Source organism: Canis aureus, chromosome 29 (assembly GCF_053574225.1).
Source record: "Canis aureus isolate CA01 chromosome 29, VMU_Caureus_v.1.0, whole genome shotgun sequence".
Taxonomy (NCBI): domain Eukaryota; kingdom Metazoa; phylum Chordata; class Mammalia; order Carnivora; family Canidae; genus Canis; species Canis aureus.
Window position 1 is genome coordinate 37709068 of NC_135639.1, and position 27248 is coordinate 37736315.

General features: G+C 42.4%; 2 long non-coding RNA genes across 3 annotated transcripts; both read left to right on the forward strand.

Moving 5' to 3' along the window:
* The first annotated feature begins 24 nt into the window (after positions 1-24).
* LOC144301444 (uncharacterized) lies at positions 25-18744 on the forward strand. The gene is made up of 5 exons (XR_013368274.1): positions 25-807; positions 2571-2846; positions 9346-9456; positions 13561-13627; positions 18664-18744. It is a non-coding gene; the product is annotated as an uncharacterized LOC144301444 (long non-coding RNA).
* A 1597-nt stretch (positions 18745-20341) lies between these two features.
* LOC144301443 (uncharacterized) lies at positions 20342-26440 on the forward strand. Of its 2 annotated transcripts, XR_013368273.1 has the most exons (3): positions 20342-20486; positions 20807-20871; positions 25762-26440. It is a non-coding gene; the product is annotated as an uncharacterized LOC144301443 (long non-coding RNA). The 2 variants fall into 2 exon arrangements; XR_013368272.1 differs by lacking the exon at positions 20342-20486 and having other exon boundaries at positions 20494-20871.
* The last annotated feature ends 808 nt before the right edge of the window (positions 26441-27248 follow it).

Consider the following 27248-nt stretch of genomic DNA (forward strand, 5'->3'; position numbering starts at 1 on the left):
CCAGGGGCGGGGCCGCGAGGGCGCCATTGTGCCGCTCCCGGGGCGGAGCCAGGGATTGGTCTGCGGGGCGCGGGGCAGGGCCGGGGCCTGCGGAAGGGGACGCTGTCGAGAGGAGAGCCGCTGCCTCGCGCCAGCCCTTTCTCAGGGCGGGGGAGGGTCTGACCGCGGCAGCGTTGAGCTCCGGGAGATGCTGACTGGGAGAGTTCCCCACCTAAACCGGGACCTCAGAGGACTCCGGTATTGAAGATCAGCGTGAGAGAAAAAAAAGAGTAATTTCCTGCCAAGGAGAAAATAGGGAACCGAAAACAGCGAGACGGATAAAGGCGGCTCCGATTGCAGAATTTAGGGAAGGAGTAACATGTTCACCGAGGTTGCTCACATGTTGATTACTTGGGCTGAGGAGTCCCCGGTCTCTGAAGGTGACCCAGAAGACCCAAGGGAACACCTGAAACTACAGGCTGGGTGGAAATGGCTTCCCAGCCTGAGAGCAGTGGAGACTTCTTGATGTGTTCTGGAGTTAGTAATTATCACCATTTTAATTTTTGGAGACTCTTTATAAAGAGGATGAGATCAAGGCATTCATCACAGGTTTCACAGAACAGATTATTTTAAAATCACTGGTTAAATTAAGGGAATGTTTGGAGTAGTGGCAGATTATGAGCGGATGACAGTAAAAAGCAGTTTGTCAAAAGCTGATTCTAGGAAAGAAAAATGGGAAAAGTGAAAGGAAGAGCTGTTAGAGGGGGTGAAAATGTACAAGGAGAAAATTAAAGCAAAATTACTGAAAATGAGTCCTACAAAAATCAGGTAGGTGTTCCCACAAAACTCCACAATGACTTCATCATAGCTGACTGTAGAAAAGTGGTTCTGGAGAGAGAATGCAAGCAGCCAATCTGAGGCAAATATTAAAACGGTAACAAAAAATAGTGCTTCAGAATTAAGGGACTGTGAAGCCAGGTCCAAGAAGATATGTTTATATAGTCCGTTAAGAGAGACTCAAGCTACACGGGCTCTTTGATCCCTTCGAGGGGCTCCCTGTTCATTATTGATCAACAATGCAATAATCCTTTTTTTTAAATTTTACTTATTTATTAATGAGAGAGAGAGACAGACAGAGGCACAGGCAGAGGGAGAAGCAGGCTCCAGGCAGGGAGCCCCACGTGGGGCTCCATCCTGGGTCTCCAGGATCAGGCCCTGAGCTGAAGACGGTGCTAAACCGCTGAGCCACCCGGGCTGCCCAACAATGCAATAATCTTTGAGAGCTTCCCTGAAAGAAAGATTAGAGCCTTGGCCTGATTATGAGCCTCTCTCTGGTCTTGGGAGTAATCCTAGGTGCCTATTAATGTTTTTTTCAGAGATGAGAACCAGCAACATTACAGGTAGACCCTCTTTCACAGTGAGGCCTGAAATTGTTCATACTGGTGCCATAAATCCAGGCCTTGCCCACAATTTCCAGTTCTTCTCACCAACTGGAAAATATTTGCCCACACTTGTCTTCCTGGACCACCTCAGCTGTGGGGTCATAGGGACCTCCATTCTTTTCACCTCAAAAATGTCTCACCTAAACTCAGAAATCTAAAAGAGACTTTTTAAAGATTTTACTTATTGGGACGCCTGGGTGGCTCAGCGGTTTGAGCATCTGCCTTCGGCTCAGCACATGATCCTGGAGTCCTGGGATCAAGTCCCACATTGGGCTCCCCGCATGGAGCCTGCTTCTCCCTCTGCCTATGTCTCTGCCTCTCTCTGTGTGTCTCTCATTTTTATTTATTCACGAGAATAAATAGGCTCCCTGCAGGGAGGCTGACTTGGGACTGGATCCCGGGTCTCCAGGATCAGGCCCTGGGCTGAAGGCGGCACTAAACGGCTGATCCATCCACCCCACCCCCACATGGTTGTTGTTGTTGTTGTTTTTATTGTTGAGAGTACCTGCAGACACGTGCACCTTTAAGGTTTGTGATTTAAAAACAATTGAATTCACCACAAATGAAGCTCACCCCAAAATGTATCCTCTCGGAGAGACTGACCTGCCTTTTAATTTCCTATTTATGTAAATAGATTATCACAAATTTAACGCCTTTCAACAAATATTTTTAAGTTTCAAAAATAAGCTCCTCTGTGGAAGCCACTCATCAATAACAAATGGTACAGAAGTTTGTATTGTCTGGAATCTATTAAAATTTTCCAGTTACTCCTTGAAAGAAAACTTCATTAAGTTTTGCCCACCCCCTTCCCTAGGAGAGTGCCAATGAGCAGGATCCCTGAGGCTCAGAGATGGCTTTTATTCAAAGCTACAGTATCTATCAGATAGCAATACAGTAACAATAGCTTGCATGTATTACACCTTCACTGTGGTTTGTACTGGTTTTGAATACTAAATCTCATTTAAACATCATAGCAAGCTAGCAGCAGGTGTTAACTACCATCACCACTTAGTGGAAGGAAACTGAAGTACAGAGTCATTAAGGTAATTTTCCTAAGGTCACTCAGCTTGTAGATGGCAGGTGTAAATGCTGGCATGCTGAGGCACTTTGGTTCTATGGTATGTGCTCTTTTTTTTTTTTTTTTTTTAGATTTTATTTATTCATAGAAGACAGAGAGGCAGAGACAAAGGCAGAGGGAGAAGCAGCCTCCCTGCAGGGACCCCAACTTGGGACTCTATCGGGGACTCCAGGATCACAGCCTGAGCTGAAGGCAGACATTTTAACTGCTGAGCACCCAGGCGTCCTATGGTATGCACTCTTAACTGCCGCACCCTTGAACCCAAGAGAGAGAGACTTGGGCTGGCTTACAAGCCCCTTTTTTGGCTTCCTTTCCCACTGAGAGAAGAAAAGAATGATGTAAAAAAGGTAAGTTGAACTACCCAGCAGCAGCATGGAACCTGTCCAGATGTAATGTTTCTCCTTGAGGCCAGGTACTCTAGCAGGCAGGGATGACAATGAAAGAACCCAGGTGGGATGAAAGCCAGTTCAGCTGCCTCATCTGGAGAATTTTCTTGATCTATACAGACAAATAAACTTTTGTGGGATACCTGGGTGGCTTAGCTGTTAAGGCCTTCGGCCCAGGGCGTGATCCTGGAGTCCCAGGATCGAGTCCCACCTCAGGCTCCCTGCATGGAGCCCGCTTCTCTCTCTGCCTATGTGTCTGCCTCTCTCTGTGTGTGTCTCTCAAGAATAAATAAATAAAATTTAAAAAAATAAATAAACCTTTGTGAAGAAGGTCAGTTGTATGGTGTTGGATGGTGACTTATTGTTTTCACTTTGTAGTATATGCAAATAATGAATTATGTGGTACACCTGACATGAATATAATGTTATATCCCAATTTTACATCATTTAAAAAAAAAGAAAAATGCACCTTTGAAGCAGCACCAATGCTTCAAGAAGTCACCACCCCAGAAGGCTGGACCCTTGGGGTTTTGCAGTTATTTCAAACAGTACTTTGTATTAAACAGTGAAAGAGGAATTATGGCACCTCTCTGAGCTTGTTACTTGCTTGAATTGTTTTTTTTATTGTTTTTTGCCTAGCAAAAGACTGCAAGTGGGCTGGGTGATACTGGGCAATATTGCATGGATGCCCTTTGACCATTTCCTCATCAGGGCAAGCCAGAAAAAAGGCCTGGCTTGGACATTAGTTGAGCTAAGGTCTGTCTGTCTTCATTCTGAGTTGTAAGCTTTTAGCTTGATTATAAGTTTTCCCATCCCAAAGTATGTACAATTAAATGCCTTCATTTCTATGGGGCTCAGGAGAGTCAGGAAACTTCATTTGGATTAAGACGTACATCAATGCCAGTTATATCTCAATAAAAAGTGGCAAGAAAAAAAGATGCACTGGATGCAGGGCAGCTTGCAGCTCTTCTCTGTCTCTTTTTCTCTTTCAGTAACTTCCATTTTTAAAAAAATATATATATGGAATATTTAAAACGTGCAGAAAATTACAGATACTTTACAAATGTAAGACAGTTGACATTTTGATATATTGACTATTTCATTGTTTGGGGACAAAAACTTAGAGGTAAACCAGTGCTGTGAGGTACTTTTCAACCTTTTTTTTTTTTTTAAGATTTTATTTATGTATTTATTTGAGAGATAGTACACATGAACAGGGGCAGAGGGAGGAGCAGACTCCTCGCTTAGCAGACAGCCTGACCCAGGGCTGGATCCCAGCACCCTGGGACTATAACCTGAACAGAAGGCAGATGCTTAACCAGCTGAGCCACCCAAGTGCCCCATGAGGGGCTTTTCAACTCTTTAAAAAGCAATTACTGTAATACAATTTTTGAATGATGAAATATTTCAAAATTTGAGAAAAATTTTGAAGTTAACGTCAGTGGGGAGTTTTAACGTCTTGGATTAAAGAAGTAACAAGATGTGCAATCTTTTACATACATTGTTTTGAAAGAATATGCTGTGATATAAGATTGTATGGGTAGATGTGTGCTATCTTTTTTTTTTTTAAGATTTTATTTATTTATTCATGAGAGACACACAGAGAGAGGCAGGCAGAGACACAAGCAGAGGGAGAAGCAGGCTCCATGCAGGGAGCCCGATGCGGGACTCGATCCCGGGTCCCCAGCATCACGCCCTGGCGGAAGGCAGATGCTCAACCGCTGAACCACCCAGGCATCCCAGATGTGTGCTATCTTGATCCAGTTTTGACATTCTGGCTAGAGGCTGGTCAGTTCCTCTTCTTGAACAACCCGTTAAGTCCACAACACCAAACATCTCCCTTATCTGAATTATATACTCTGGACCACTATACACCCACCCTGATTACCGCAGGGCCAAGTATCAGGTATCCTGGGATAGCCCCTGTACCCAAGGGCCCACTGAAATTATTCAAATTAGCCAATCCTAAACCTATTTGCCCTGCCTAAACTTTTCCTTCCAGCAAAAATCACAATAAACCACAGTTACCCCTCACTCTGCCTCATGATTAACCTGGTGCTTCCCCCGAGTGACCTTGGGTGGCTGTGAGTACAGAAAACAGTTTTCTCTCTCTCTCTCTTTTTTTAAGATTATTTATTTATTCATGAGAGAGAGAGAGAGAGAGAGAGGCGGAGACACAGGCAGAGGGAGAAACAGGCTCCATGCACAGAGCCTGACATGGGACTTAATCCTGGGACTCCAGGATCACGCCCTGGGCTGAAGGCAGATGCTTTAACCGCTGAGCCACCCAAGGATCCCAGTTTTCTCTCTCTGTATTAGCATCTGACCCCAGCATACCTCGCCCAAATTAATATGGTAAAAACAATTCCTTCCCACTGTAGCTTCTATTTTGAAACCATTGTGGTTGGATGAGTGGGAGGGAGCCTGTCCCTGCGTCAGCCCCACAATCCCCCTGAGTACTAATCCTTTGTTAGGGAGCATCCTGTTCTGCCTCCATTTGCTCATGGCAGACTTTGTGCTCCCCAAGGGCAAATGAACAAGAGGTCAGTATTGGCCAATGATTCCTGAGCTTCACTGCATGTGGCAAAGAGCTGATAGGACAGAAGTGTGAGCACAGGCCATGTGGAGTCCAGTCCTTCCTTGGAGAGCTGAATATGTGCTAAGTATTTTCATTATCTATGCTTTTGTTGAAAGTTCTTTTTTTTAATCCCTTGATAGTTTTTTTTTTAAGATTTATTTATTACTTATGATAGACACACACACAGAGAGAGAGAGAGGCAGAGACACAGGAGGAGGGAGAAGCAGGCTCCATGCCAGGAGCCTGATGCGGGACTCGATCCCGGGATTCCAGGATCGCGCCCTGGGCCAAAGGCAGGCGCCAAACTGCTGAGCCACCCAGGGATCCCCTCCCTTGAGAGTTATTAAGCAACAATGGTGTCCTGCTAACATGTATATTTTGACTACTTACAAAAAACATAAACCCCAAATGTTATCCTGCAAAACTAGAACAATTTTGAGATCTTTATCCCATAATAGGAGGTGTTAATAATATTGACTTTGAAAGTTTTTTACTGGGGGGCTTGGGTGGCTTAGTCAGTTGAATGTCTCCCTTCTACTTGGGTCATGATCCCAGGGTCCTGGGATCGAGCCCTCGTGTCGGGCTCCCAGCTCAGCTGGGAGCCTGCTTCTCCCTCTTTCTGCTGCTCCTGCTGCTTGTGCTGTCAAATAAATCTTAAAAAAACCAACCAACCAAACAAACAAACAAACAAAAACCCAAGTAAATAAAATCTTTTAAAAAAGAAAAAGGTTTGGTTTGGTTTTGTTTATTACCTACCAACAGGAAAAAAAGGGGACAGTTATAAGTTAAAGAAGATCAGTTAAGTAAAGTGGTTTGGTATTGGGTGACAATGAGAGAGACAAAAGGGGGGGGGGCTTACTCTTCCATACAAGAAAGAAAGAAAAATTACCTATATCACAGTCTCAAGTCAAGAATCACTAAAATTGGGCAGCCTGGGTGGCTCAGAGGTTTAGCGCTGCCTTCAGCCCAGGGTGTGATCCTGGAGACCTGGGATCGAGTCCCACGTCAGGCTTCCTGCATAGAGCCTGCTTCTCCCTCTGCCTGGGTCTCTGCCTCTCTCTCTCTCTTTGTGTCTCTCATGAATAAAAAAATAAATAAATAAATCACTAAAATGTCTTAAACTCATGCTTTTGTCAGGGCATCCAAGAGGCAAGCCACATCGAGGACTATAAAGAAACCAGGGTCATGGGATCCTTGGGTGGCGCAGCGGTTTGGCGCCTGCCTTTGGCCCAGGGCGTGATCCTGGAGACCCGGGATCGAATCCCACGTCGGGCTCCCGGTGCATGGAGCCTGCTTCTCCCTCTACCTGTGTCTCTGCCTCTCTCTCTCTCTCTCTCTCTCTCTCTCTGTGTGACTATCATAAATAAATTTAAAAAATTAAAAAAAAAAATTAAAAAAACAAAAAAAAAAGAAACCAGGGTCAGTGGCTTCATGCCATAGCAACTTGATTAAGCTGAAGGATATTGCCCAGAAATCTCTTCTCTGTGTGTTTAGATGTGGGGGGCTACAAGAGAGATCCTTGTGTGAGGTTTCAAGGGGCAGAACCTGCTGTTCTTATCATCATTGTTGGGTGACAGAAGCCAACCTTATAGCTGTGATACCTCCCCTGCATCCTCCTTTAACTTCCCCAACTCTTGGGCCAGATATGTGTTAAGCTCAGGAAGGGTCTTCTGCTAGATGCTCACACTACCAAGACTAGAGGCAAAAACAAGGGAGCTAAGGCGAATTTTAGCTCTATTTCCAACTTGAGTTCCAGCCATTCTGGCCTCTCCAGACTTTACATCCATCTTCCTTTCTAGACAGAGATGCTTAACCAGCTCCCACAATAGCATCCCTGTAACAAATTATACATACACATTACCTGGTGGCTACTCTTCCTCTCTCTGAACCTTGACAGATACAGAAGGCCACTCATGCTTATACAATAGATGGGTAATGACATGACTGTTTTTAGTGCCCTCCTGCTTAATGTACTGGGAGAGATAAATCATCTGGCCTGACAAGCAGTTACTTCTGCTGCTATCCTGACATGTGGCGCAGAAACCTCTTTTTGTTTTTGTTTTCATTTTTGTTTTTCTGTTATGGAGAGAGTGCAGTGGAGTTGGGGGAGAGAATCTTAAGCAGTCTCCAGGCCCAGAATAAGGCCCAACATAGGGCTTGATCTCACAACCCTGAGATCATGACCTGAGCTGAAATCAAGAGTTATACACTTAACCAACTGAGCCACCCAGGTGCCCCTAGTAGAAATCTTTTTGTAAAAAAAGTGGTCTTGTGTACATTTTCCTAAAATGATATATTTTGGTATTTATATCAAATGTGTAATATATATCTATATACATTAAAATTTTCTGCAAGGATGTACCTAAAAGTGTTAACAAGGTTTCCTTTATGCTCCTCCTCTTCTGAATATTGAGATAACCACTTATTGCAATGATTCTTGTCCTTTGTCCTTTCTTTGTGATTTTTTTCTGTTAAAAAAAAATACAACTGAGGGCAGCCAATGTGGCTCAACAGTTTAGCACTGTCTTTGGCCCAGGGCGTGATCCTGGAGACCTGGGATTGAGTCCCATGCGGGGCTCCCTGCATGGAGCCTGCTTCTCCCTCTGCCTGTGTCTCTGTGTCTCTGTCTCTGTCTCTCTCTCTGTTTCTCTCATGAATAAATAAAATCTTTAAAAAAAATAAAACTGAGTAAGTTTGAAGATCAAATTGGCCTTATCAAGTGATTCATGAATCAAGCAGTATCTCATCAAGCAGAGAGATACTCCAAGGAATTCTATAAAATGGAAGGCTGTTATAGAGAGGGTTGGGCAAGGAAGTCCATTGGCAAAGGAAAAATTAAAGTTGATTGGAGGGAGGAAAGAGTTTAAGGTGACAATGACTTTTCATTGGCTGAGCTGCAGCATTTTCCATTAGTTAGGGTTGTTGCTGGACAGAAGAATATCTTTCCTGGGAAACGTAGTAAAATAGTGACATCTTCCAGTTGGAGATGCAAGGCACCACTCTTTCTGTTGGGGATAACTGACTAGTGGTAGGGGATAAGAGCTTCCTCTAGAAGTCTTCCCAATTCCAATTTTAGTTCAGATTTTCTCTATTACTTTTCACATTTCTTTCTTTTGGTCAAGAACTATCTCTCTCTTTTTAAAAAGATTTTATTTATCTATTCATGAGAGACACAGAGAGAAAAGCAGAGACACAGTCAGAGGGAGAAGCAGGCTCCTTGCAGGGAGCCCGATGGGATACTCAATCTGCAGACCTGGGATCAGGCCCTGAGCCAAAGGCAGACCCCCAACCGCTGAACCACCCAGGCATCCCAAGAGCTGTCTCTAAAAGCATTGATGATCAAGAGTTATGCTTCTCGGGCAGCCCCGGTGGCTTAGCGGTTTAGCGCCGTCTTCGGTCCAGGGTGTGATCTTGGAGACCCAGGATCAAGTCCCACATCGGGCTCCCTGCGTGGAGCCTGCTTCTCCCTCTGCCTGTGTCTCTGCATCTCTCTCTCTCTCTGTGTCTCTCATGAATAAATAAAAAAAAATCTTTAACAAAAAAAAAAAAAAAAAAGAGTTATGCTTCTCAAGTTCAGTAGCCTTTGTTCTTCGGTGCCAGTAAGGACCTTTCCTGTGTGTTGTTTCCTATGTTAGAGGGAAAAATGCATGGACCCAAAACCACTTGAGGCCACATTTCAGTCACAAGAAAAGGTAGTATGGAGAATTTTCAGGCATTTCTTAAACCAAATTCTATATTTTGTCAAGGTCATAAGCATTGGAGATCATCTCAAAGTGCTGAGCAAACATCACACTCCAAACTTAGAGGCTTCATTATAGCAACTTCATCTGTAGGTCATCTGGGTGCCCTCCTAAAACAAGTTCTCTCCCTTTGCTTTTACAGGTCTTTACTGCCTAATATCAATGTTAATTTCATTGACTACCACCAGAATCTGAAGAATGATCCCTTCGTCAGAGAAAAAGTTCTTATACTTCCTCAAGGACCCTTTTAGAGGTACTAGGAATAAAATGTTAATAAATATAATAAGTCATCTACCTTGTTATCCTTAATGCCTACGAGTCACCAACCAATATATATGTGCATATATATACACACATATATATATCATATTTACTTCCAGATATATACTCTTAGAAAACTAAAATTACAGATTTCAAAAAGATAATATGTTACTTGTTACTGGAATTTTTTTTTTTTTTAATCCCTACACCCTACACCCAACATGGGGCTAGAACTCATGACTCTGAGATTAAGGATTCCATACTCTACTAACTTAGCCAGCCAGGGGCCCCTGGAATGTATTTATTCTTGCACTTGTTTTTGTTTTTTGACATTTATTTATTTTAGAGAGAGAGAGCACAAGCAGGAGTAGGGGCAGAGGGAGAGGGAGATGATTCTCAAGCAGACTCCCCACTGAGTGCAGATCTCAATGAGGGACTTGATCCCAGGACCTGAGACCACGACCTAAGCTAAAATCAAGAGTTGGATGTTTAACCAACTAAGCCGCCTAGCCACCCCTATTCTTGCACTTGCTAACAGACTGGCTAATGTTGTAGACATTATTGTAAACCAAATAATAAAGATACCATGTAGATGTGACTCAGAGAAACATAGATCATTGCACAAACCTCATTTCTTTCCTCATCTGACAACCCAGTTCCACCTCCTCCCTGGTAATAAGGCAGTCCTCTTAGGTAGCTACACCATACCTTCCTTTACATATTCTAACTTCCTTCCCCACCCAAAACTGGACCTCTTAGTAGTCTTAAGAGGTTTCAGACAGCAAGAAAGTGAATAGATAGGCTTCCATAGAGTATTTTTCCCCTGTTTAATTATAATAAGAATGTAAAATAATTTTGGAATTGTCTTTGGAAAATTGAGATTCTATTTCTGCTGCCAGTACTGCTGGTCACAAGCTTAGCACGCATCTGCCCAGTCCTGTGTGAAACGAGATCTTGATGTGATCACTACTTCTCACAGTTACCTGAAAGATGGGATGGTTTTATCTTAGTTTTACAGGTGAGGCACTTGTCTAAGATGTGAAAATGTGTTAAGGAAACCTAACTCAGAATTAGTCAGGAAGCCATGAAAGGAGGGCTCTCACACACACCATTCCTCACAGCTTGCAAAATCCAACAGGAAGGAAGGAGGATTTCCTCTCAGCTCAGCAACCAGTGAAAGGCCACCACAAATTTGCCTGCAGCCAATAAACTCTCATTTTTCTCCCGTGGACTTTTGTCCCAACTTCTTCCTTTCCCCTATAAAAGGATGCTCTCCTCCATTGTTCTCTGTACTTGCCTATGGTTTGCCATAGTGTGCTTGTCCCAAATTGCCATTCTTTTGTCATTCTCAAACTTGATTTTACTGACTGAATTGCTTACTTTTTCTTTTAAAAGGTTGACAATGGTTGTCCTGAATTTAAGCCAGTCTATCAAACCCTCAAGTCTATGTTCCTCTTAAACTCTCTACTAGACTGTACCTGGACACAGCCATACCTCATTTTATAGGCTTCCCTAATGCATAGATTACACTCACAATGGTTTAGTTACATATCAGTCCCCAAAAAAACATGATTCAAATTTTAGTTGCAACAGTGTATCAACTGTAATTGCATAAAATATAAACTTCACTGCCAGCTCTTCAGGTCACAAATCACTATATAAATAACAGATGTATATCATGGTAAGTGACAAGGCATATAAGTTCTCTGAAAGTCTGTCAATGATCACTGTGAATCTGTTGCTTAGCCCACATATGGACAGAAAAGCATGTGATTGGGTCACTTCTTGTCTCCCAAAATAAACCTAATGACATTCCCAAAGAAATGGATGATCAAAAGAAGGAATTGATCAATAAAGACAAAAGTACAGCAAATAAATGAAAAATGATAATGCTGGGAGAGAGACTGGGCCTTAGTGTAAATGGAGTTATAACCAAAGGAGCTGACAGAGGGAATGTTGACATTGCTATTGTACAAGAGACTCCAGATCTGCAGCCAGAGGACGTGTTGAAGGAGAATTTAACATCAGTAAAGTGTTTATGATGAAAAGGTTAAAGATGTCCTAGAGGACATGATGCTGGCAAAATAACTTTGTGCTGGGGAATTCTAGGAGATATTTCTTGATGTTAGAAGTACAAATGGTAAAACAGTGGAATGTGATCCAAATATATAAAGGAATGTGACAATTGGCTAAAGAATTGAAAAGATACTTTTTCTGTCATAAGCTATAAAATGAAAAGAAGAGGAAGCATTATCCTTGGTAAGCTTTTATAAACAAAACACTTTCTCAATGTTTCTAATAAGTCACAGAATACAAAATAAATATTAGTTTTAGTAATGTTTTCATTTCCCAATACCCTTATAACAGAGGGTTTTTTTTTTAAGATTTTATTTATTTATTCATGAGAGATGGGGAGAGAGGCAGAGACACAGGCAGAGGGAGAAGCAGGCCCCATGCAGGGAGCCCGACATGGGACTCGATCCCGGGACTCCAGGATCATGCCCTGGGCCAAAGGCAGACGTTCAACCGCTGAGCCACCCAGGCATCCCAGTCAGAGGGTTTTTAATATTTTGGCAAAAACTTTAAAGATCACAGAAATAATAATTTTTCCCCATTGAACAATAAGATCTGTTTCCAGCTTCAATTTTGATGGTCCCATACTAATGTACAATGTGAGGAACACACAAGCACACATATACTCATAGCAAAGAATCAGTGTGGCATAAGAGGAAAATCACCAAAATAGCTTCCAAGCATTCTGGGTTTCTGTGCAACAATTTACTATTTGGGTGACTTTGAAAAAGTCATATAACTTCCCTGGGCTGAATCTCAACAGTGAAATAAGGAGTCTTAATAGTGACTCTTCTATCCTGGCCAGTCTGAGTACTGTTAATTGACAACAAACAAGTTAATATTGGTAAAGACCTTTCTCCTATCCTCTTAGTGAGAGGGTAAACTGACTCAATCTACAATGGAGTCATGAATATTCAGTCTATAAATAAATCTACTGAAATCTGTAAATACAATGAAAAAATATTTCGGCATTTCCCAAAAATGTGAACTATAAACTCATTTCCTATTAGGGTGTTGGCTGACTTAGAGTAACAGAGTTGGTTTTCATTCGTCTTCACCACAGCTGGCAGAGAGCCTCACTTCCGTGGCTGAGCTCCTATGAGCATGGCTCTTCCTAGTGCCGAATGTATTCAGGCAACTGTCTTTTTTTTTTTTTTTTAAAGATTTTATTTATTCATGAGAATACACAGAGAGGAGAGAGAGAGAGAGAGGCAGAGACACAGGCAGAGGGAGAAGCAGGTTCCATGCAGGGAGACTGACGTAGGACTGGATCCCAGGTCTCCAGGATCACACCCTGAGCTGTAGGCGACTCTAAACCGCTGAGCCACCAGGACTGCCCCAGGCAAATGTCTTTTAATTGTGGCTTAAATGTTTATAATATCTGAGAGGATGTCAAAAACCCCACTTTTGCTGTATTTAACACTTAAAATACTTACATGAAAGTTCTTCCTAAGGATTAAGAAATGCAATTACCTACTCATTTTGTTTTCTTTTTATTTTTTTTAAGATTTTATTTTTAAGTCATTTCTACAACAAATGTGGGGCTTGAATTTACAGCCCCAAGATTGAGTCACATTCTCTGTCTACCTACTGAGTCAAATAGTCCCATAAGGTACAATAGGTGCCCCATAAGGTTCTTTCTTTCTTTCTTTCTTTCTTTCTTTCTTTCTTTCTTTCTTTCTTTCTTTCTTTCTTTCTTTCTTCTTTCTTTCTTTCTTTCTTTCTTTCTTTCTTTCTTCCTTTCTTTCTTTCTTTCTTTCTTCCTTTCTTTCCTTTCTTTCCTTTCTTTCCTTTCTTCTTTTTATTGTGTGCATTTGTCTTTTTGGTAGATTTGTTTGTTTAAGTAATCTCTCTGCCCGATGCGGGGTTTGAACTCCCAACTCCAAGATCAAAAGTTGCATGTTCTACAGACTTGAGCCAGCCAGGCACCACCTCAACTCATTTTAAAGCAGTTTACTTTAAAAAGTAGTTAGCTTTCATTTACTTATCTATTCAATACTACTTGAGTCCTTTCTTTGGGCAGGAGACCATTCCAGCAGCCCTGGATACTCAGTGATTGAGCTAAACTTGATGCCTGTCTTTGATTACTGGTAAGCAACAAAGACATTTAACCCTTGTTAAATAAAACTGGATAATGTCATTTAAAACACATATTAACACCTACAGAAAAAGCCTTTCTGGCCATCAGCAAATGCTTGCTTAGAACTTATTTGAGCCCTGTGCTTAAAGGCATGGAAGACAAAGAGAATTAAATTGTTCTGTCCTTTCATTTAGAGAATTTATCACCCAGAGGAGGGATTTTCATTCTTTACTGATAAGGCATAATGTGTATCCTATCAGGCTTATCATATATTATGTCTTTTCTGAAAAGAATAAAAATTCTTAGGAGCCACAAGTTAACTAAAAAGACTTGGAGAATAGAAAAATGATTAAATCACATAGTAATAAAATACAAAGATTATTATAAAGACAACTCTAGGGGACCCTGGGTGGCTCAGTCAGTTACAGGTCCATTCAGCTCAGGTCATGATCTCAGGGTCCTAAGATTTGAGCCTTGGGTTTGGGCTCCATGCTAGGGCAGGGACTGCTTCAGATTCTCTCTCTCCCTTTGTATCTGCTCCCTCCTCCCTGCTCTGCTCACACACTTCCTTAAAAACAAAAACTTAAAATAACCTCTAATCAATCTTTGTCTAAAATATATATCGAGCACCTGATAAGAAACCTAATGTTTACTAAGAACTGTAAATAAAAGCCAATCACACTTAAGCCCTATAGGGAAAGTCAAGAGCAAGCCCTGATGATGCCTCATGTATAGCTCCTTCACCCTTCTTTCTGGCCCTGAGGGGTCAAATCTCTGTGCTATTCACAAATGGGACTTTATAAAAATTGCTTTCAGATTTTATTCATTGGATCACAGTGATTTCAGTGTTAATCCATGTTGGAATAAACTTTCACAGGTGACACGTGAAGTTTAATTTTCTTGTGCCTCCTTTTGAGAAGTATTACATCCACAGGATCAAAGTAGATGGCTAACAATCAGATGGCTGCCCCGCCCTCTATATTCAAGTGAAACTCTCCAAAGGAAACTGAAGCTTATTCTGAAGTCATTGGTATGAGTATTTCCAACTCTCTAGACTTAAGTAACAGGTTCTAACCCTCCAGGCAGAGTGAAGAAAGGCAGTGGCTTAGGGCGGAGACAGAACCAAGGAGAAGTCCTTTCAAAGTGACAGTTGAAGATAGTAGGATTTCAGTTCCTCCTTTCTTAGTCTAAAGCTGCATTGTGTGATAAGGAAGCCAGTTAGCCACACAGGGCTGCTGAGCACTTGAAATGGGCTAGTGGGATTAAGGATCTGACTTTTTAATATTTTTAAATTTATTTTTAAATAACCTCTACACACAATGTGAGACTTAAATTTATGACCCCAAAGATCAAGAGTCACATGCTCTACAGACTGAGCCAGGCACCCCTGACTTTTTTAAAAATTAATTTACTCATTGATGGAGGGGGCAGTAGGTGGGGTGGGGAATGAACAGAGGGAGAGAGAATCCCAAGCAGGCTCTGTGCTCAGTGCAGAGCCCTTTGCGGGGCTCAATCTCGCAACCCTTGATCTCATGACCCTGAGATCATGAACTGGGCTGAAATCAAGAGTTGGACACTTAACTGAATGAGCCACTCAGTTACCCCTGACTTTTTATTTTAATTGTAGTAAAATAACAATATAAGTTGACCGTCTTAACCATTTTCTAAGATCAGTAGCGTTAAGTACATTCAATCTTGTGCAAACAATCTCTTACTCTTTTCGTCTTGAAAGCCTGAAACTATACATATTAAACAATTCCCCATTTCCTGCCTCCCCACAGTCCAGGGCTACATCACCATTCCTTTTTCTGGCCTATGAATCTGATCCTCCTTGAAGTGGAATCATGTGGTACTTGTCTTTTTATGACTGGTTTGTTTCATGAAGCGTTATGTCCTCAAGTTTCATCCATGTAGTAGCATGTCTCAGAATTTCCTTCTCTCTCTCTCCTTTTTGCCCCGGAGAGAGCATGAGAAGGGGGGAGGGGCAGAAGGAGAAGGACAGGGAGAGAGAATCTTAAGGATACTGCTGAATGCTGTGACTGATGTAGAGATCAGTCTCAGACCCTGAGATCATGACCTGAGCCAAAATCAAGAGTTGGATGCTTAACCAACCGAGCCACCGAGGTGCCCCGGAATTTCCTTCTCTTTTAAGGATGAATGATATTATGTTGTTTGTACAGACCACATTTTGTTTATTCATTCATCTATCAACAAATTGGGTTGCTTCCTCCTTTTCCCTATTGTAAATAATGCTGTTATGAACATTGGTGTACCACTATCTCTTTCAGATCTTATTTTCAATTATTTTGAGTATATCCAGAAATGTAATTGCTGGATCACATGGTAATCCTTTTCAAATTTTTTTTTAATTATTTATTTATTTATGATAGTCACAGAGAGAGAGAGAGAGAGGCAGAGACACAGGCAGAGGGAGAAGCAGGCTCCATGCACCGGGAGCCCGATGTGGGATTTGATCCCGGGTCTTCAGGATCACGCCCTGGGCCAAAGGCAGGCGCCAAACCGCTGCGCCACCCAGGGATCCCCCTTTTCAATTTTTGAGAATTTGCCATGCTGTTTTCCATAGTGGCTGCACCATTTTGCATTCCTGAAGACAACACACTAGAATTCCATTTTCTTTACTTTCTTGCCTTAATTTAAATTTAAATATGGATAATTCATATTTGAAAATTTTTAACTATGTTTGGAACAACATAGATATGTGAATCTAATTTTTTAACTGTAAATTTTATAAAATATAAATATATGTTAAGTATTCCCAATAAAAATTTAACATCTGTGTTGAGATGTGCTGTCCAACAGAAAATACACACATTTAAAGATTTACTCCAGTAAAAAATAATATAAAGTGTATCACTGATAATTTTATATATTGATTACATATGAAATTATATCTTGGATACATTGAAACAAATTAATTTTACCTGTTTCTTCCTACTTTTATAAATGTGGCTCCTACAAAAATTTTAAATTACATACGTGGCTCACATTTTGTTTCTATTGGACAGCAAGCCTCTACTCCAACATAATGAAAATCACCAGATTCCAGAAGATAAACTCCTCCTAGGGTCCCAGTTGTTTTAATAATTGTATCTTCTGCCATTCATATCTATCTTTTTAAAAAATTATTTATTTATTCATGAGAAACAGAGAGAGAGGCAGAGACACAGGCAGAGGGAGAGGCAGGCTCCATGCAGGAAGCCTGATAGGGGACTTCATCCCAGGACTCCAAGGCTCCTGGGGGAAGGCAGGCACTCAGCCACTGAGCCACCAAGGGATCCCTATCTTTCTTTTATTATGGGAGAATTCCCTGAATGAAAACTTCCTTTTATTTTTTTAAAGATTTATTTATTTGAGAGAGAGAGAGCATGAAGTAAGCAGGGGCAGAGGGATAGGGAGAGAAACTTTAGCAGACTCCGTGCTGAGCGTGGGGCTTCATCTCATGACCCTGAGATCAAGACCTGAGCCAAAATCAAGAGTCCCATGCTTAAGCAACTATGCCACCCAGGCACCCTCTGAATGAAAACTTCTATTCACTGCTACCATAAAATGCCAGACCGTTACACCTAGTTCTCCAGTGACTATCAGGTGTTCAATTTTGGTATCCTATTTTATGTTTTGTTGGTATATCATATCATGTAATGCCTCTCACTATAGCATCAATTGACTCCTGTGCTTGGGGTGAAGGCTGGGGGCTGCAGAATAACATCTCACCGAGGAAAGCTCAGGAATATGTTAATATGTTTGCAGAGTAAAAGAGGCAGTTTCCTCCTTCTTTAATTTGACAATGCTGCCTTGACCCAACTTCTCTGTGCCTTTGTTTTGTTTTACTTACAGCTTATTTTCACTTTGAAAGCAGTCAGAAATCCTGGACTGATGGACTTCCGTGTAACAACAAAGTAGTGGGGAGCAAGTGTGGTCACTTTCAGTGGGTGGTGGCCACATGCCAGAGGGTATGTGGGGACCCAGGAAGGAACCCTGTTGGTTGGAGTGGGAAGAACCAAAAGCTAGAATTGAGGCAGAAGAGCTGTTGTTGTGACTGTATTTGACCCTCATACCAGAGTCACTCAAGATTATAACAACCATCACTATTACTCCAGTGCAGAAATAAAACTCTTCCCTGGAGGATAATTGTTCATAATTTTTTTAAAAAGATTTATTTAGGGATCCCTGGGTGGCTCAGTGGTTTAGTGCCTGCCTTCGGCCCAGAGCATGATCCTGGAGACCTGGGATCGAGTCCCACATCAGGATCCCTGCGTGGAGCCTGCTTCTCCCTCTGCCTGTGTCTCTGCCTCTCTCTCTATGTCTATCACAAATAAATAAATAAATCTTAAAAAAAAAAAAGATTATTTATTTGAGAGAAAGCTAGCATGTGCAAAGGGGAAGGGCAGGGGAGGGGTGAAAGATCCTTAAACTGACTCCTGGCTGAGCATGGAGCCCAACTCTGGGCTTGATCCCAGGACCCTGTGATCATAATCTGAGAGAAAACCAAGAGTCAGATGCTTTTAACCAGATGCTTAACCGAGCCACCCCAGTGCCCCAATTCATAACTTTTTAAAAATAAAATTAGGGATCCCTGGGTGGCGCAGTGGTTTAGCGCCTGCCTTTGGCCCAGGGCGCGATCCTGGAGACCCGGGATGGAATCCCATGTCGGGCTCCTGGTGCATGGAGCCTGCTTCTCCCTCTGCCTATGTCTCTGCCTCTCTCTCTCTATCATAAATAAATAAAAATTAAAAAAAAATTAAAAAAAATAAAATTAGTATTTTGGGATCATTTTAAATCTATAGGAAGTTGCAAAGATACTACAGGGAATACCTACATACCCTTTACTGTTTCTCCTATATTTAATGTCTGATATAACCATGGTATGTTTGTCAAAACTAAGAAATCTGATTTTACCATTAATGTCTTTCTTCTGTTCTGGAAACCAAACATACAAGCCACAGAGCATTTAGCGTACAAGCTTTTTATATTCCAAGATCTCATCTGTTTAGCCATTCAGGTTAATGTTTTTTTTTTTTTTTTAAGATTTTATTTATTTATTCATGAAAGACACAGAGAGAAAGAGGCTGAGACACAGGCAGAGGGAGAAGCAGGCTCCATGCAGGTAGCCCAACACAGGACTCCATCCCGGACTCCAGGATCGCACCCTGGGCCGAAGGCAGGCGCTAAACCGCTGAGCCACCCAGGGATTCCGTTTTTATTTCTCAGGAGAGTATAAGTTGTAAGATTTTATTTTTTTGTATATGCTTACTTATAATTCTGAAATGGGTTTTTATTCATACTATGATGCCCATCAAAGACTACCCATAGTATGGTCAAACGATGAAGGGTAATTTGCTGCTGTAGTGAGGGAGTCTCAGGATGAGGGTGTTAAAAGTGGGCTTATTATGGTATATGGGCTTCTGCTAGGTGATTTTGGGGAGCGTCCAAGGAAACAGGTTCTGTTTTGGTGTTGTTAGAAAGCAGGGGCGATTCAGTGACTAGCTTAATTTTTATCTAGAAAGCGGGAGGAATGGAGAAGCAGGGCTAGCGTTGTCATGGGAGAAGCAGTAGTCACGTTAGCTGGGAATGGGATGTTATCATCTTTGTGCTTGCACGGTCTTTTTATCTGTTCAGGCACCATTAGAGTTGTCTTATTTTCTTCTACCTTGTCAGAGAACTCATTCTGATGTCAATATTCCACGGCATTGCTTAGGTTCATCAGGGCATCCAGGCTGGCGACCGATCATGGCTCTCGAGGATGCTTTTTCTAGTGCTACACCTGAACAGGATTAAGATAGCAAGCAGAAGGGGATCCCTGGATGGCTCAGCGGTTTAGCGCCTGCCTAAAGGGCCCAGGGCGTGATCCTCGAGTCCCGGGATCCGAGCCCTGTGTCGGGCTCCCGGCATGGAGCCTGCTTCTCCCTCTGCCTCTCCCTCTCTCTGTGTATCTCATGAATAAATAAATAAATAAATAAATAAATAACCTTAAAAAAAAAAAAAAAGGCAAGCAGAAGACTGCTCAGCAGCTTTTGATACAGAGATGACGACGCTGGTCCCCGATGCCGCTCATTCCAACTGTGTACATCTGCTTAACCAGCAAGTCCACAGCAAGGGCGCACCAGCGGTCTCGTTCGGAGCAAGCCGGGTGGCCTGGTGTACGCAGCAGAAGCCCGAGGGCATTGACCTGGCGCGTTTCTCCAGCAACGAACATCGTCTGCCCCGGGACTGTGTCTCCGGCCAGGCCTGAAGCCAAAGCCCTGGCGAATCTACCCCCCAGCGCCGAGCCGCGAGCCGCGAGCCACAGCTGGGAGCACACGGCCTGCGCCCACCGCCGCCCTCGGAGCCGCCTTCCTGGCGCCGCCGCCCTGGGCCCTCTGCCCCCCTCGGCGGGAACCGACTCCCATTTCCTCCTCTCAGAGCGGTCTTCCGTCTACGCGTCTTCTGGGCTCCCTGTGTGGGGTGCTTTTTTTTTTTTTTTTAAAAAAAACATTTTTATTTATTTACGCATGAGAGAGAGGCAGAGACACGGGAGGAGGGAGAAGCAGGCTCCATGCGGGGAGCCCGACGTGGGATCCGATCCCGGGACCCCAGGACCCGCCCTGGGCCGAAGGCGGCGCTAAACCGCCGCGCCGCCCGGGGTCCCTTGCGGTGCTTTCAGTGTCGGTTCAGGGGCTCGGGATCGCGCGGCCGGCCGCTCCCCTCCCGCCCCGCCTCCGCAGCCCCGGCCCCCACCCGCCCGGCCCACGGATCACGCGGCGAGCCCGGCGCGTCACAAGGGCGCCCTCGCGGCCCCGCCGCCCGCCGCCCGCCGAGGGTCCACCGCGCCGCTCCCTGCGTCCTTCCAGCCGCGTCTTCGGGAGAAGAAGGTGGGGTTCCGCGGGGAAGGCGGCCGGCGGTCACGCCAGCAGCCGGAAGTGGGGTGGGGGCGCGGGCTCTCCGGGCAGCGGCCCTCGGGTGCTGGGGTGCGGCCGAGCGGGGACTGGGCGAGCCCGGAGCAAGCGGGCTGCGGGAAACGCCGCGTGCGCCCGACGGGCGGGAGTTGTGCGCCGGGGCCGGCCGCGCGCCAGGCCCCGCCCCTCGGGGCCCCGCCCAGGGCGCGCTGCCAGGGGTTTCCATGGTGATGGTAAACAAGCCTCAACTGCCTCAGCTACAACTGCCAAGTTCCCCGCGTTCCACCCTCCTCTAGGTGCTCAGAGGGACGATCGAGGTGCCGGATGTGAAGAGCGGGAGCGTGGAGACCCGGAGCCCGAGGTGAGGGGCGGGACGGGCGGCGGGTCGGAGGCTGAGGGCCGCACCACTGGGACGGACCGAGAACTGGGCCCTCTGGGCTGGGGGCGGCGGGGCTGGGATTCGGCGTGTGTGTGTGTGTGTGTGTGTGTGTGTGTGTGTGTGTAGGGTGGATTCATTATAGAGGAAGCCAAGATTCTTGGCTCCAGTGGGGGTATTGCTAGTCCGTCTGGCGAGATGGAGACAAGGGGATCTAGAGGGCCCGACTTGGAGGGATGTCAGGAGAGCCCTAGACGGTGGGCACCCCGGACCTGCAGAGCCGAGACGTCTGCGCCAGCTTGCAGGGACACCTCGAAGGGTGCGACTTGGCGGGGCGGGGTGTTGGAGGTGGCGGCGGGGGGGGGGCTCTTAATTAAAGCCAGTATATTTACATATTTCAACAGTCACAAACTCGTAACAAGCCTTTATTACTCAAAAACTCTTTTCTCCATAGCCCCGTTTTCTACTCTTCAGGAATTATTTTCAAACCTTTGAACTTTTCTTCTTCAGAAATTTTACTTCTTCCTATATGCATCTCTGCACTTTATCTGCTTCACTAAATTTGAATACTTTGGTCTGAAATATTCTCTCATTGATTTCCTCTGCCTCTTGGTCACATTTTGCTGTTGCCTGTGTGTAGTTAGCCTTTTGCTTTTCTTTCCCTTTTTCTAGTCGTACTCTTTTTTTTTTTAATTTTTTATTTATTTATGATAGTCACAGAGAGAGAGAGAGAGAGAGAGAGAGAGGCAGAGACACAGGCAGAGAGAGAAGCAGGCTCCATGCACCGGGAGCCTGATGTGGGATTCGATCCGGGATCTCCAGGATCGCGCCCTGGGCCAAAGGCAGGCGCCAAACCGCTGCGCCACCCAGGGATCCCTAGTCGTACTCTTTTTTTTTTTTTTTTTTCCTAGTCGTACTCTTGACTACAATTTGCCCTGGTTCCTTTTTGATAGCTCATCTTGGAATGAGCCTAAATTCAGAGGTGTGGTTATGGGTCCAGAGCTTTGTCTCAAGCTCTCTCATATATTTTCTGTATGATCAAGATTTTCGTGTGTAGTTTTCTTTTTCCATTTTAAAAATAAGAAATATAGAGATGCCTGGGTGGCTCAGCGATTAAGCATCTGCCTTTGGCTCAGGGCTGATCCTGGGATCTGAGGATTGAGTCCCACATCGGGGCTCCCTGCATGGAGCCGGCTCCTCCCTCTGCCTATGTTTCTGCCTCTCTCTGTGTCTCTCATGAATAAATGAATAAAATCTTTTAAAAAAATAAAAATAAAAATAAATATATTGTAAAACATGCCTTGAAGGTGAAAAGAATACTCCTGAACCTAAAATCTGTGTATCTACCACTAATCTTAAGAAATAGAACTCTACCCTTATAACCCTTGGTATAGTCTCAATCATCAACCCTTCTCTTTACTGTTTTTGAATTTTATTTTATAGAATTTATTTATTTATTTATTTATTTATTTATTTATTTATTTATTTATTTATTTGAAAGACAACACAAGTAGAGTGGCAGAGGGATGGGGAAAAGCAGGCTTCCTGCATGGCTGGATCCCAGGACCCTGGGATCATGTCCTAAGCGGAAGGCAGACACACTCAACCACTAAGCCACCCAAATGCCCCTCCTATGATTAAGAATCTCTTATGGTAAAAAAAAAAAAAAAAAAAGAATCTTATGGTTTGTCTCCCTCTCTGATTTCATTTTGTTTATTTTTTTCCCCTTTTCCCCTATGATCCTCTGTTTTGTTTCAATTCTAGTCTTCCTATTAGACTTTTGTTTATATGGAAGGGGTGGTGCCACACTTCTTTTCTGTGGAGTTTGGCTGGGAGCCAGATGTTTATTATCTAAAAGTTTTCTGTCTTGTAACACTGCCCCTTTCCTGTCCTCTGGCTGGAAAAAGCATCTTTTTAAAAATCTGCATCCATTGACATTTTCAGATTGCTGGCTATTCTAACCATAGTCTGGGATATACGAGTCAAAAAGAAAACCCATGGACTCTGACATTATGTCATTTCTTGGGTCCCCAAATCCCTTTTTGATTTTCTGTTTTCTTTCTACATTTCAGTCTTATTTATATAATGTTCAGGATGGTTAGCTGTACGTAGTGGAGGAATATGAAGTGTATTTACTCTATCTTGTCCTGGACTGGAAGCTTTGCCTTCATTTTTGAAAGATATTTTTTACTATTCTACAATTAGAATCTTGTCTTTCAGTACTTTAAAGCTGTCGCTCCATTGTCTTCTTTCTTGCATTGTTTCGGGTGAGAAATCTGAATCTTATTTATTTAACATGTCTGTTTTTACTGGCTTGAGTTGGTTTCCTTTTCTTTTCTTTTTTTTTTTTAATCACTTGTTTTGAGTAATTTGATTAGGATGTTCTTTGGTGTAGTTTTTCTTCATGTTTCTTTTGTGTAGGGTTCAATGAGCATCTTGGAATTGCAGGTTTACAGTTAAAGTTGTAGGCTATCATTTTTTCAAATATTTTGTTTTGTTTTCCCCACCTCCCCTTACAATTGTGTATATATTAATTAGTCTGAAGTCATCACATAGTTTATGATGTTCTTTTCATTTGAGGGAGGACTTTTTTTTTGAGAAATGAACTTGATTGTTCTTTACCCATGTTTATTTTAACCAAAACTTGTAAAAAGAATAAAGCAAGATGGGGAGGCATCCAGGTGGTTCAGTTGGTTGACTCATGATTTTGACTCAGGTCATGATCTCAGGGTTGTAAGGTTGAGCCCCATGTGCAAAAGCAGGGAATCAGCTTGAGATTCTCTTTCTCCTTCCCCCTGCTTGTGTGCTCTCTCTCTCTCAAATAAATAAATAAATAAGACCTTAAGAAAAAGAATAAAGCAGCTGGTTGCTTATGATCATAAACCATTAAGAACAATCATTTTATTGGTTCTGTTTATCATAACAATTGTTAAAGCCGTAGACAATGGGTTAAAAACTAGGTTTGATCATTAAGGTGAAATTCAGCTTCCATCATTAATTATACTCTGTAAATATACTTCCTATTGCAAACAAGTAAGCCAGTATTATTGGTTAAGTGTAAGAGTTTTTATTATAATTAACAGTTATAACTAAGAATATTACAGAGAAGTTACCAAATTTTGTCATGACATTTTAAGGCACTCTTGCCTTAATTTGAGAAATATTTGTATTCCCAGTGTATTCAAGGCATCTGAATATATCCTTTTTTTAGTTGTATAGTAATACATATAATCTATGGATGCCTATTGTTCTGCAATTTGGAGCATTATTTCTTGTTCTTGAAGTATTACCCCAAATTAATTCTCTTTTATTACCTTTTAGAACATTCATAGTTGGCTATTAGAATTTACAGTTTCATCCCTTATAACTAAAGCTCACACTTGCTCTTTTCTTTTGCACTGCATTTGAGATCATTGATTGCATCTTCCAGCTCACTATTTCACTGTACAAATTTTCTTCTGATATTTCTTTAATATGATGAGCATTTCTTTCAGATTTTGACACTATTTTTATTTTCTTTTTATGTCCTTTTTTTAAAGATTTTATTTATTTATTCATGAGAGACAGAGACAGAGGCAGAGACATAGGCAGAGGGAGAAGCAGGCTCCCTGCGAGGAGCCCAATGTGGGACTTGATCCCAGGACCCCGAGATCATGCTCTGAGCCAAAGCCAGACAGGCATCCCTTGACCTATTTTTAATGTAAGAATGAACAAAACTCGGGCAGCCCGGGTGGCTCAGCGATTTAGCGCCGCCTTCAGCCCAGGGTGTGATCCTGGAGACCTGGAATCGAGTCCCATGTCAGGCTCCCTGAATGGGGCCTGCTGCTCTCTCTGCCTGTGTCTCTGCCTCTCTTTCTCTCTCTCTCTCTCTGTGTCTCTCATGAATAAATAAATAAAATCTTAAAAAAAAATTAACAACTGTTTTGCATAAAGGATGTTCTTTTACAAGTGCCTTAGACTCTCATATTTCTCTGAATATATTATACATATTTCAAAACCTCCTGTTTAGTGTATTGGCTTAGTTTCCTTCAGTATTAGGTTTTGTCCTTCCAGTTGAGTAATGCTCTGAGAAAAATCAACACATTGTTTTTTTCTTAGATGTCATATAAGAGTTTCTGCTGGCATGACTCTTGGTACTGTTCACCTATACCCTTTATTGACAACAGGATGGAGTGTGGTATGGTCCAGGTGCCAGGAGACGGGAGTGGTGTAGCATTCCCAAGGTATCTTGGGTGCTGCCAGAGCCAAGGGTACTTCTCTGCCTCACTGGTCATGCTAACTATGTCAGCCTGGGAGTGAATCCATAGCTGCTTTCCAGCCATCTGGGCTCAAGAAAGAGGGAGCCTCAGCACTCAGACTGTCTCTGAAGCTTCTTGCATCTTTTCAAGTTGTCCGTTCTGAGTGACATTTGGATTCCATTTGGATTCCATTCAATTGTAGACTCTTTGTAATGTTAGGTAGTGCTTACAGGCAGGGTGGACGTATCTGTACAAGCTTTGGAATCAAGAGTCTTGGGATTAAATCTCAGGACTGAAACATACTTGAAATTCTTTTTTTTTTTTTTTAAGATTTTATTTATTCATGAGAGAGAGAGAGAGAGAGGCAGAGACATAGGCAGAAGGAGAAGGAAGCTCCATGCAGGGAGCCCAATGTGGGACTCGATCCTGGGACTCCAGGATCACGCCCTGAGCCGAAGGCAGATGCTAAACTGGTGAGCCACCCAGGTGTCCCCATACTTGATATTCTTAAGGCCCCTTATATAATTTCATTCATCCTTACTTTCCTTATCTACAAAATGGGGAAAAATAATGTTTCTTATGTATTCTTGTTACATATATTAAGTGAAAAATTATTCTATTTTTGTTTCATTTTCAGCTACAAAAGATTGTACCCAAACTAGTTTGATGCTGCCCTATCCAGTGTCCCTTCTCTGATGCTTGGTCTTGAAGGCAGTGAAAGCCCACCTCACCCTGGTGCTATTTGCTGAGAGGTACAGAATTTCCAGAGTTGAAGATGGGGCATCAGGTGTTCATTTTTTGTTGAAGTCTAATCAGAAGATTATATCAAATGGACTTAAAAAAATAGAGAAGCCATGGAACACAGATATATTAAAGTATTCAAATCCCACAGAACTGAAGCAGATCGGTGTTGATGGGCAGTGACTATATAGTATTAGTCAAAACAGCTCAAGCTGATATAACTTGTTTTATAGGAAAACTCCACTGACTTCAGTCTAACCTTATACAGAGAGCCCAGGAACAATGAGCAGCTGTTATTACAGAAGTGGAAGCTGTGTAACCGATTTGCACCATTAACTTGTGAAATCAGTATTTTAAAAAAAATTTCCTTTTCAGTATTTTGTAATGCCTCAAAATGTCTCTTGCATTTTGAGCTTATTCCAATTTATATTGTATAAGTATACCTCAGAAATTAAATATGTATATTGAAATGATTTCAGCTATGTAAAATAAAACTTTTATACCATGTTGCTCTTGAACAATTCAAGAGAGAGACATGCTTTTGAAAAATTCAATTAAATGTATTAGGTTCATAATTTTTTAAATTTTTAATTTTTTATTCTAATCTTTCTTTAAAAAATATTTTATTTATTTATTTAGAGAGAAAAAAAGTGCATGAGCAGGGGAAGGAGTAGAGGCAGAGAGGGAGAGAATCTTCAGTAACTGTGCTGAGCATGGAGCCTCAATGTGGGGCTCAATCCCATGAGCCTCAGATCATGACCTGAGTAGAAACCGAGTCTGACACTCAACTGACTGAGCCGCACAGGTGCCCCTTTTCATCGTAATCTCTTTGTTTTTTTAAGTTGTTTTTTATTTTTTTATTTTATTTTTATTTTATTTTATTATTTTTTTAAAGATTTTATTTATTCAGGAGAGACACAGAGACAGAGAGAGAGAGGCAGAGACACAGGCAGAGGGAGAAGCAGGTTCCATGCAGGGAGCCTGATGCGAGACTCAATCCCGGGATCATGCGTTGGGCTGAAGGCAGACACTTAACTGCTGAGCCACCTAGGCTGCCCTTAAGTTGTTTTTTAAATTTAGGTAATCTCTACACCCAATGTGGGGATCAAACTCACAAGTCCAAGATCAAGAATCACAAGCTTTTCCTACTGAGCCAGTCAGTTGCCCCTCTAATCTGTTTTTGTTCAATTATCATCCTTTAAGTTACTATTTTATAACATTAAATTTGTAAATTGAAACATAATACTGTAGGATTTTGGTCTTTGTGATTGTATGAAATTTTGAAGCCTCAATTAAGCTTTCTTTTTACTGTTTTTTATTTTATTTTATTTATTTTATTTTATTTTATTTTATTTTATTTTATTTTATTTTATTTTATTTTAT